The sequence below is a fragment of the Rhinoderma darwinii genome, chromosome 10 (assembly GCF_050947455.1).
Source record: "Rhinoderma darwinii isolate aRhiDar2 chromosome 10, aRhiDar2.hap1, whole genome shotgun sequence".
In the NCBI taxonomy this organism is placed as follows: Eukaryota; Metazoa; Chordata; class Amphibia; order Anura; family Rhinodermatidae; genus Rhinoderma; species Rhinoderma darwinii.
The window spans coordinates 70,289,813-70,301,877 of record NC_134696.1 but is presented as its reverse complement, the minus strand read 5'-3'; the positions used below and the strand labels follow the sequence as shown (position 1 = coordinate 70,301,877).

At 43.7% G+C, this 12,065-nt stretch overlaps 1 protein-coding gene across 1 annotated transcript in view; it reads left to right on the top strand.

Moving 5' to 3' along the window:
• Positions 1–12,065, top strand: part of LOC142661484 (NXPE family member 1-like) — a 310,202-nt gene that overhangs the window by 211,867 nt on the left and 86,270 nt on the right. The gene's annotated exons all lie outside the window — the stretch shown is intronic.

Genomic DNA, 12,065 nt, shown 5'->3' with positions numbered 1-12,065 from the left:
CTTGGATATTATAGTAAGATATATATATATATATATATATATATATATATATATATATATTTATATATATATATATATGAAATACAAAGAAGAACCGCACCACAAATCTTGAAATACTCGCCTCTATCAGGGGTTTCGTGTGTGCAAGCCTTCAGACTACGACCAATAGTCCAAATTTAGGAATTCAAAAAATAGGCAGCATTCCACAGCATAGTAGTCAAAAAAGTGAAAAACGTTTATTTACCCATATGTAAGATTGCTACGTTTCAGTCCCAATCTGGACCTTTCTCAAGCACAACTGACAGTGTATAACATGTGGTTTAAATACCATGCAGCACATAATTGTGTAATGACATTCATTAAGTCAAATAATGATATTAATATACATTTTTATAATACATTGGGACATATTACTTTTATCTCTAGGTTAGTCAAAAAGTGCTAAGTGCATCGTGATAAAATTTAAACATACAATACAAACACTGATCCATCAATTCCTTATTCCATACATAATTGGTTCATCATATTTCATACAAACACATGATACAATGTACATCATGTTTGTGATGTAAGTTTAACTGGTACACCATTATAGCTGTGGGGACCCGCAGCATGTGACTAGACACATCACTGCGTCCTTTATTGTAACACACTGCATCCAGGAAACTAACGCAGACGCAGTGTATGTCAAGGGAGGAAGCAGAGTAATGTGTCTGGTCACATGCCCCTCCATCATTGGCCATATAATGGACGGGAGACGTGGGTGACAGGAGGTTACAACTGCAATAACAAGGGGGCGTGGCCTATGAACCCAAAATAACAGCGCTGAACTGCATATAAAGACAAATTAGTAAGTTTACTAAAATAATGTTTAGAATGCACCCGATTATTTTTCTTCAGTGGCCAATCCATTTAATATTTAATTTTTTTTTGATTGCAAACATTTTAATTTGTCACGATAGGAAGATCTCATTTAGATGAGTCCCCATACTAAACTATACCTGTACAACAGGATACTTACCTCTCTCTCTTGGGCCTAGGCCTACAAAATGTGTAGGAACCCGCTTTATTCTATACTAATTAAAAACAGCCTTGGACAAGTGGGAGGAGTGCATGACAAAGATGGAGACAGTCACCACACCCGAACAGTATAATGCAAAAGACAGAGTTGGTCAGCACCTCCTTAAATAATAAAAACCTACCCATTTATTTCACTTAGTTAGGAGGTGCTGACCAACTTTGTCTCTCACCTTGAACAGTTTATCATGTTCCTCAAACCAATCGTAAAGAGAGTTTACAGTGTGGCAGTGCACATTATCCTGCTGTCAGAGGCCACTGCCATTAGGGAATACTATTACAATAAAGAGGTGTACTTGGTCTGCAACTATGTTTAGGTAGGGGGTGTGTCAGAGTAACATCCACATGAATTCCAGGACCCAAGGTCTCCCAGCAAAAGCATCACACTCAGTGGTGTAACTACCGCTGTAACAGCCATAGCGGCTACTACAGGACCCCTGGCATGAGGGGGCCCGTGCTGCCTGTGACACAGGGCCCCCTGCCCCCATTCCCGGTGGCGCTACTTGCAGCCGTTGTGGCTGTTACAGGGGTAGTGACACCACTACAGGGGCCGCAATGCCTGGCCTCTAACATTTATGGGTCAGGCGGCACGGGTCCCCTCATGCCCGGTTGCGTTGCTACCCCCGGAAGGGGCCCCGGTGCTAGCGTAAGCCACATTCACTTGTATCTGCGTACTCTGGACGTAGATACAAATTAATATTATAGGCTGCTGCTGCATCTCTGAGGGCGCGGCGGCCCCACTGAAACCAGCCGCCGCCACCCCCTCTTTCACTAATTGTACCTGCGTCTATAGCATGCAGATACAAATACATGCAGTAGCGCTGAATGGCTGGGCACGTTCCGTGCCTGACCATTCAGCGCCTTAGGCCTTGTGCACACTTCCGACACCGTTTACATGATGGTTTTTGACGGATCCGTGTGCCCGGTTTAGCGGCCGTGTACACTCCCGTGTGCACTCCGTGTTTCCGTTTCCGAGCGCCGAGCACGGTACTGTCCAGGGTGCTGAAAGAGTTAATGTGCTGCACTGATCGGCGGTAACTCTTTCAGCACCCTGGACAGTACCATGCTCGGCGCTCTGAAAATAAAATTTTAATGTAATAAAAAAAAAATTAATAACAACGGCAATAGCAATACGGCAATTGCAATAGCAACGGCTCCGTCACACACGGAAGGCACACGGATGCCTTCCGTGTGCCTTCAGTTTTTTTGACGGCCCCATGGACTTGCATGGGCCTCACGGTCACGGAATCTCGGACCAAAGTAGGACATGCTCTAATTTGGATCGGAACGGAGCAACGGGACCATCAAAAAAACTGAAGTGAGCATGGCCCCATTGAAATGAATGGGTCAGATAAATGGATAGCACCGTGAAGGAAAAAACTGAAGTGGGCATGGGGCCTTACAATGACGCTGATTGTCAGGGCAAAATTACTTGCCCCGTGAATCAGCACCTTTCAATGACACTAGCGCTATTGAAAGGCGCTGATTGACCGGGCAAGTCATTCTGCCCTGCTAATCAGCGCCTTTTAACGACGCTAGTGGCTCGATGACATCGTAAAGTTTTTTTTTCTTCTATTAAAACTGTGAGTGGTATTAGCTGCAGGGGGGTGTATATGTGGGGATGTGGAGTACTATATGCAGGGGGAGCTATATGTAGGGCATTATCTACATTGCGTAGGCTATATGTGAGACACTATACAGGGGTGGGCTATATGTGGAGCACTATCTATTAGGGCACTGTCTACAGGGGTGAGCTATATGTGGAACAATATATACAGGGGTGGGTTACCTGTGGGTCACTATCTACAGGGGTACAATATGTAGGGTACTGTCTACTGGGGTGTGCTATAGGAGGGACACTATATACAGGGGGTGCTATATGTGGAGCACTATCTATAGAATTTACTATATGTAGGGCAGCACGGTTGCTCAGTGGTTAGCACTATTGCCTTGTAGCTCTGGAGTCCATATGTGGGGCACTATCTACAGGGGGCTGCATGTGGGGCACTATCTACAGGGGCTTCTATGTAGGGCACCATCTACAGAAGCTCTATGGGGGTAACTATCTACAGGGGAGCTATCGGGGCATTATCTACAGGGGGCAGGGTGTGTGTGTGGGGGACACAGTGTACATTACAATCACAATAAGGGACACAGTGTATGGTGGTATTATAATTAGAGGTGCAGTGTATGACGCTATTATATTGAGGGGTGTTGAGAATTTTATCTTCGTTTATAGGTGCAGAAATGTTTTAAAAATGAAAAGCTGAAGACATCTGAGTGGAAAACTGCAGAAATAGGCTATGGTCGGGAGAAGTCATCATAGAGGTCTGGACCGGATGGAGAAGAAAAATAACTAGTATCTGTGACGTCACTCGTGAGTCACTTAATGTAAATGTTTATTCTGCCTCTAATCAGTAATGTAGTCGCTGTATCATCTGCAGCGAGATGATGGGTGGTTTGATTATGATATGATTTTGTGAAACAGGACCTCCCAGCATATCCTTACTATTCTTCGGGTCATGCTGGGAGCTATAGTTTTACTCCGTACAAACCTATAAGGCATGGATTGAACTAAATTGAGCTGTATATAGCTGTTTATTGAGCTTTGTTCTGGTGCTGTATATATATACAGAGCTTAATTCTGGAGCTGTATATATGTACTGAGCCTGGTTATGGTGCAGTATATATGTACTGAGCTTGGTTGTGGTGATGTATATATGTACGGAGCTTGGTTCTGGTGTTGTATATATGTACTGAGATTGGTTCTGGGGCTGTATATATGTACTGAGCTTTGTTCTGGGGCTGTATATATGTACTGAGTGTAACGTCTATGGCCGCAGCCCGTCGTTCTGACTTACCCTCAGACGACTGTGGCCATGGACATGTTAGTTAGCAGGGAGACGCCGGCACTCACTTCCTTCTTCAGGGACTGTATTCCGCAGGGCCCGCACCTGCACAGCCTTAAAGGGCCAGTGCGTGCACAATTGAAGCTGATCTGCAATCAGTCCGGAATGCTGCTGGACTATAAAAAGGGCTCTGCCCTCTCGATCTTTGCCTGAGCATTGTTGTATACCTAAAGTTTGTCTTGCAAATGGTCTCCCAGTGTTTTCCAGTTCCCAGTGTTATGCGTTCCTGCTGCCTGTACCCTATATCCTGTGCTTATGTGCCTCTGTGCCGTCTAGAGTTGTAGTCGAGCTGTGTCTTTCGTTGCATCTGCTGCGTTACACCCACCGGGTGTCTGTCTGCTGCCAGAGCCTTATCTTAACTCCTTAATGACCGGGCATGTTTGTACCTTAATGACCAAGCCAGATTTGTCAAATCTGGTATGTCTGACTTTATCAGAGAATAACTCTGTGAAAGTTTTGAATATCCAAGTAATTCTGACATTGTTTTTTCGTCACATGTTGTACTTTATTTTAGTGGTAAAAGTAGACTGATACGATTTGCGGAAATTAATTAAAAAATAGAGAAATTGAAGAAATTTTGTAAAAATTATCATTTTTCCCTATTTTTAACTGCAATATGTCACATATGTACATACATACTGCACAATTTTTTAAATTAAATATATATTTCCATCTCTTTACTCTATTTTGGCAGCACTTTTGAAAAAAAATTTTTTTTTTCAGCAATTTGGAAGACTTACAAGTTTAGTAATCATTTTATACATTTTGAAGTACATTTTGTTTTCCTGCACCAAGCCAGATTTTCAGAGGCTCATAGGTGTCAGAATGGTGGAAACCCCCACAAGTGACCCCATTTTGAAAACTACACCCCTTAAGGTATTTATTAAGGGGTGTTGTAAGTATTTTGACCCCACAGTTTTTTTGTAAGAATTCATGCAAAGCAGGCGTAAAAAAATATAATCTCACTTTTTTCATAAAAGTATCACTTTGAAGACCGATTTCTGTGTAAAGTGACCATGAGAATGAAGAAACACACCCCAAAATATATCACCCTGTTTCTCCTGTTTTCAAAAATGCCCCCATTGTGACCCTAATGCATTGCTTGGACACACGACAGGGCCCGAAAGGGAGGGAGCACCCGGAGGCTTTCAGGACTCATATTTTGCTTGAAAATGTTTTAGGCCCTACTGTATATTTGGAGAGGTTTTGAGCTACCAGAGCGATAGAATCTCCCCATAAACGACCCCATTTAGAAAACTAGACCCTTTAAAGTATTTATCTAGGGGTGTAGTGCGTACTTTGACACCACAGTTTTTTGCTAAATTTAATGCATAGCAGGTGAAAAAAAAAAAAAAAAAAACACTTTTTTCATAAAAGTATCACTTTGAAGACCGATTTCTGTGTAAAGCGACCATGAGAATGAAGAAACACACCCCAAAATATATCACCCTGTTTCTCCTGTTTTCAAAAATGCCCCCATTGTGACCCTAATGCATTGCTTGGACACACGACAGGGCCCGAAAGGGAGGGAACACCCGGAGGCTTTCAGGACTCATATTTTGCTTGAAAATGTTTTAGGCCCCACTGTACATTTGGAGAGGTTTTGAGCTGCCAGAACGATAGAAACTCCCCATAAACTACCCCATTTAGAAAACTAGACCCCATAACGTAATTATTTAGGTATATATTAATTATTTTGACCCCACAGTTCTTTGCTAAATTTAATGCATATCAGGTGAAAAAAAAAAGAATTTCACTTTTTTCATAAAAGTATTTGTTTGAAGACCGATTTCTTTGTAAAGCGAATTTGAAAATGAAGAAACACACCCCAAAATCTATCACCCTCTTTCTCCTGTTTTCAAAAATACCCACATTGTGGCCCTAATGCGTTGTTTGGACACACGGCAGGGCCCCAAAGGAAGGGAGCACCCGGAGGCTTTCAGGACTCATATTTTGCTTGAAAATGTTTTAGGCCCCACTGTACATTTGGAGAGGCTTTGAGCTGCCAGAACGATAGAAACTGCCCATAAACGACCCCATTTCGAAAACTAGACCCCTTAAGGTATTTATCTAGGGGTATAGTTAGCATTTTGACCACACAGGTTTTTCGCTAAATATATTGGAATTAGTCTGTAAAAATTAAAATGTACTTTTTTTCTGAAACAACATAGAAATTTTTATTATTTACAAGGAATAACGAAGAAAATGCACCCCAACATTTGTAAAGCAATGTCTCCCGATTACGACAATACCCCATATGTGGTAATAAACTGCTGTTTGGACCCACAGCAGGGCTCAGAAGGGAAGGAGCGCCATTTGGATTTATGATTTTGCTGGAATGGTTTTCGGTGCAATGTCGCATTTGCAATGCACTGGAGGGACCAAAACAGTGGAAACTCCCCCAAAAGTGACCCCATTTTGGAAAAACCTTCAAGGAATTTTTCTAGGGGTATAGTGAGCATTTACACCCCACGGGTCTTTTGCAGAGTTTATTAGAATTAGGGCGCGAAAATTAATATCAAAATTTTTTCCACTAAAATGTTGCATTTTCTCATTTTCACAAGGGATAAAGGAGGAAAAAAACAACCATTTTTTATAAAGCAATTTCTCCCGAGTACGGAAATACCCCACATGTGGTCATACGTTTTTTCATTAGAAATGAATTAACCCTTTCAGGACTGATCCATTTTTTGCTTTCATATTTTAGATTTTCACTCCCTGCTTTCCAAGAGCCATAACTTTTTTATTTTTTCATCAATAGAGTGGTGTGGGGCTTATTTCTTGCGGGAGGAGCTGCAGTTTTTATTGGTACCATTTTGGGGTACATGCGATTTATTTTTTTTTATCACTTTTTGTTCCATTTTTTTGCAATCCTGAGCAAAAAACAGGAATTCTGACACTGTTTTTTAGGTTTTCTTTTTGCGGTGCTCACCGTACGCTATAAATGACATTTTTACTTTATTCTGCGGGTTGGTACGATTACGGCGATACCATATATTTATAGGTTTGGTCCTTTTTTTTAGCGTTTGCACAATAAAATGACTTATTTATAAACAAAAAAAATTCTGTGTCACCATATTCAGAGAGCCATAATTTTTTTATTTTTTAGTCAAAAAAGCTGTGTAAGGGCTTGTTTTTTGCGGGACGGATAGAAGTTTTTATTGGTACTATTTTTGGGAACATGCGACTTTTTGATCACTTTTTATTCTTTATTTTGGGAGGGGTGGTGACCAAAAAAATTGTGATACTGTCGTCGTTTTTTATTGATTTTTTTGGGGGTGTTCATCGTGCGGGGAAAATAACATTGCAGTTTTATAGTTGGGGTCGTTACGAACGCGGTGATACCAGATATGTGTACTTTTTTAACGTGTTCATTTTTTTTCTATAATAAAAGTTTTATTATAGGAAAAAAAGCAGTTCATGTTTATATCACTTCTAACTTTTATTTTTACACTTTTTTTAAAACATTTTTATTACTTTTTTTTACTTTTTTAACTTGTCCCACTAGGGGACACTCAGACTTGCAGCTTTGATCGCTGCTAGAGTACATTACACTACACACGTAGTGTGATGTACTCTAACTGTCATTGTGACGTGACTGTCACACTGACAGGAAGCAGAGGAGGAACGGCCGGAGGCTGTTCCTCCGAGGCTTCCGTACATGGCAACCCGGAGGTCATTATCTGACCTCCGATTGCCGTGACAAGCATCGGTATCCCCCACGATCACTTCTTGGGGGCTGCCGATGTGCTTCAAACCACTTAAATGCGGCGACGGCAATCCGTCGCCGCACTTAAGGGGTTAACTGCCGAAAGCAGCGGCGATGGTCCGCTGTCCGGCGAGACTCATGTCTCAGCTGTCTAGGACAGCTGTCAGCGCGGGTCTGTCACTCTGTGTTTACACAGAGTGACAGTTTGAAATGCGGACGAAAATGCACGTCCTGGTGCGGGAACTAGCAGCCGACCAGGACGTGCATTTTCGTCCTTGGTCGTGAAAGGGTTAAGCCTGAATCACCGCTACTTTCTACATTGCCATCGATACTCTTTCTGGACTATAGACATTGTACTGTACCTGGTTGGCCAGCTGCCTATCCGCTTCGCGGTACAGCCCAGTGGGTCTACACCCCGCACCGTGACACTGAGCTTTGTTTTGGTGCTGTATTTATGTACTGAGTTTTGTTATGGTGCTGTGTATATGTACTGAGCTTTGTTCTGGTGCTGTATATATGTATGAGCTATGTTCTGGTTCTGTATATATGTACTGAGTGTGACACTCATGGCCGAGGACCATTGGGATTACTCACCCCAGGAGGCCGCAGCCATGGATTAGTGAGCACTGGCCCGCATCTCCTCCTCAGGAGAATCCAGCGCTCACTTCCGCTTCACTCTGCTGTGTTCATACATGAATTGTTTGTCAAATTAGCCCATGATCACCCTGTACCATAAGAAGGGCCCTACCCCTTCCTTCATTGCCTGAGCCTTGTTACGTTTACCTGTGTTAACCATTGCAAATGGTCCCTTAGTGTTTTCAAGTTCCCAGTGTTCCTGTACCTGCTACCTGTATCCTGTATCCCGTGCTACCTTGTTCCTGTGCCATTGAGCATTGGAGTCATGTGGTACCGTATACTAGGCCTTCTGTGTTACACCGCACCTGGTGTCTGCCTGCTGTCAAGGTCCCATCCGAGCCTACCATCGCTACTGTCTGAAATTACCACAGGTACCCATATTCGAACTTTAGACATTGACTTGGTATCCTGTTGGCCAGCTGCTATCCCGCTATGGCTGTACGGCCCAGTGGGTCCACACACCCACCATGACACTGAGCTTCATTCTGGTGATGTATATATGTACAGAGCTTGGTTCTGGGGCTGCATTTATGTACTGAGCTTTGTTCTGGTAATGTATATATGTATTGAGCTTTGTTTCTGGTATTGTATATATGCAGAGCTTTGTTCTAGTGCTGTATTTATGTACTGAGCTTGGTACTGGAGCTGTATATATGTATTAAGTTTTGTTCTGGTGCTGTATATATGTAATGAGCTTGGTTCTCGTGCCGTATATATATGTATGAGCTTGGTTCTGATGCTGTAATTATATAGTGTATGTCACATTGGGAACGTGGACCCACTGGGTCGTACCGCCTTAACAGTATGGCAGATGGCCAACAGGACACAGGTCACAGTCTATAGTTCATATAGGTGTACCTGTGGTAGATCAAACAGTAGCAAGACAGGCTCGGCTGGGACTAGGCAGCAGGCAGGCACCAGGCGTGGTATAGCAGGACAGGCGTGGTACTCAGCGCAGCACAACTCCAACTCAATACGGCACTTGGACCAGGATAGCACGGGATACAGGTTATAGGTAGTAGGAACGGGAAACACTGGGAACTGGAAAACACTTAGAATGCCATTCGCAAATACAGACTAGGGTAATGACAACAAAGCTTAGGCAATGCAGAGAGGGCAAAGCCCTTCTTATAGTCCAGGGTGATCAGGGAGCAATCAGCTCAATCTCACACATGTGTGCACTCTGGCTCCTTAAGGCTGGACTGAGCTCGCGAGCACACCCTAGTGGTGGTTGCGGAACAGGAAGGCCGTATGTGCAGACATTTCTGGAGAGAAGGGCGGGAGGAGTTCGTGGTCAGTATATATTTATAATAACAAAGTTGCAGGGCAGATGGAATTGTTTTCAATTCATTGTATATTTAATGGGAACCTGTCTGGTAGTTTTAACCCATTGAACTGTCACCATGCAGTAATACATTACCTGACAATATTTCCAAAGATTCCCCTGTATGTTTTTTTCAGATTCAGCAAAATCTATAAAATCAACTTTTAAAACGGTGCACGCTATATGCTAATTATTCATTAAAGGGTCATGGGGCGGTGCCACTATCCTGAAGAGTCACATAGTCCTGCCTCCAAACCCGCCTTTCCATGTTTGATTGACATCCCCCTGGCTGATCTAACTTTCTCAGATGCGCCATTGCCTTGTACTACTTGGGCAAGCACCATACAGCAAGGTGTATTCTGCCTGGCTTCATCGCTGCACCGCTCATGCCAGGGGAGTACAAGGCAACGGCGCATCCGCAAGAGTTGAGGAGGCTGGTAGTTATATAGAACAGCGAGGGGGATGTCAATCAAAATCTGGGGGGCACCATTTAAATTTTTACCTCAGGCAGCAGAAAACGTAGAATCGGCACAGAGGCTGCAGGCCACTTTAGGTCTGCAGCCTATAAGGCGCTGGGAAGACTCCCTGCGCAGGCTGGAGTGATGATGTCTGGTCTGCGTATGTGTCCTGACCAGAGCCTTTGCAGCGCTCCATCCGTCGCGGGAACAGGGCAAGGTAAGTACAATATTTTTTGGGCAGGCTGTGTGGCACTATATACAGGTGGTGCAGGGTGGCACTATATGCAAGGGAGGAGAAGGGTGGCACTTTATACACGGGGGGAGCAGGGTGGCACTGTATACAAGGGAAGAGCAGGGGGCACTATATACAAGGGGGAGCAGGGAGGCACTATATACAAGGGAGGATCAGGGTGGCACTATATGCAAGGGGAAGCAGGGTGGCACTATAAACAAGGGGGGGAGCAGGGTGGCACTATATACAAGGTGGGAGCAGGGTGGCACTATATACAAGGGAGCTGTGTGGCCCTATATACAAGGGGCGTTGTGTGGCACTATATACAAGTGGGGGAGCAGGGTGGCACTATATTCAGGTGGGGCAGGGTGGCACTATATGCAAGGGAGGAGAAGGGTGGCACTATATATAAGGGGGAGCAAGGGGCACTATATACAAGGAAGAGCAGGGTGGCACTATATACAATGGGGGATCAGGGTGGAACTACAGTGAAGGAAATAAGTATTTGATCCCTTGCTGATTTTGTAAGTTTGCCCACTGTCAAAGACATGAACAGTCTAGAATTTTTAGGCTAGGTTAATTTTACCAGTGAGAGATAGATTATATAAAAAAACAAAAAACAAAAACACATTGTCAAAATTATATATATTTATTTGCATTGTGCACAGAGAACTAAGTATTTGATCCCTTTGGCAAACAAGACTTAATACTTGGTGGCAAAACCCTTGTTGGCAAGCACAGCAGTCAGACATTTTTAGTAGTTGATGATGGGGTTTGCACACATGTTAGATGGAATTTTGGCCCACTCCTCTTTGCAGATCATCTGTAAATCATTAAGATTTTGAGGCTGTCGCTTGGCAACTCGGATCTTCAGCTCCCTCCATAAGTTTTCGATGGGATTAAGGTCTGGAGACTGGCTAGGCCACTCCATGACCTTAATGTGCTTCTTTTTGAGCCACTCCTTTGTTGCCTTGGCTGTATGTTTCGGGTAATTGTCGTGCTGGAAGACCCAGCCACGAGCCATTTTTAATGTCTTGGTGGAGGTAAGGAGGTTGTCACTCAGGATTTGACGGTACATGTCTCCATCCATTCTCCCTTTGATGCGGTGAAGTAGTCCTGTGCCCTTAGCAGAGAAACACCCCCAAAACATAATGTTTCCACCTCCATGCTTGACAGTGGGGACGGTGTTCTTTGGGTCATAGGCAGCATTTCTCTTCCTCCAAAAACGGCGAGTTGAGTTAATGCCAAAGAGCTCAATTTTAGTCTCATCTGACCACAGCACCTTCTCCCAATCACTCTCAGAATCATCCAGATGTTCATTTGCAAACTTCAGATGGGCCTGTACATGTGCCTTCTTGAGCAGGGGGACCTTGCGGGCACTGCAGGATTTTAATCCATTACGGCGTAATGTGTTACCAATGGTTTTCTTGGTGACTGTGGTCCCAGCTACCTTGAGATCATTAACAAGTTTCCCCCGTGTAGTTTTCGGCTGAGCTCTCACCTTCCTCAGGATCAAGGATATCCCACGAGGTGAGATTTTGCATGGAGCCCCAGATCGATGTCGATTGACAGTCATTTTGTATGTCTTCCATTTTCTTACTATTGCACCAACAGTTGTCTCCTTCTCACCCAGCGTCTTACTTATGGTTTTGTAGCCCATTCCAGCCTTGTGCAGGTCTATGATCTTGTCCCTGACATCCTTAGAAAGCTCTTTGGTCTT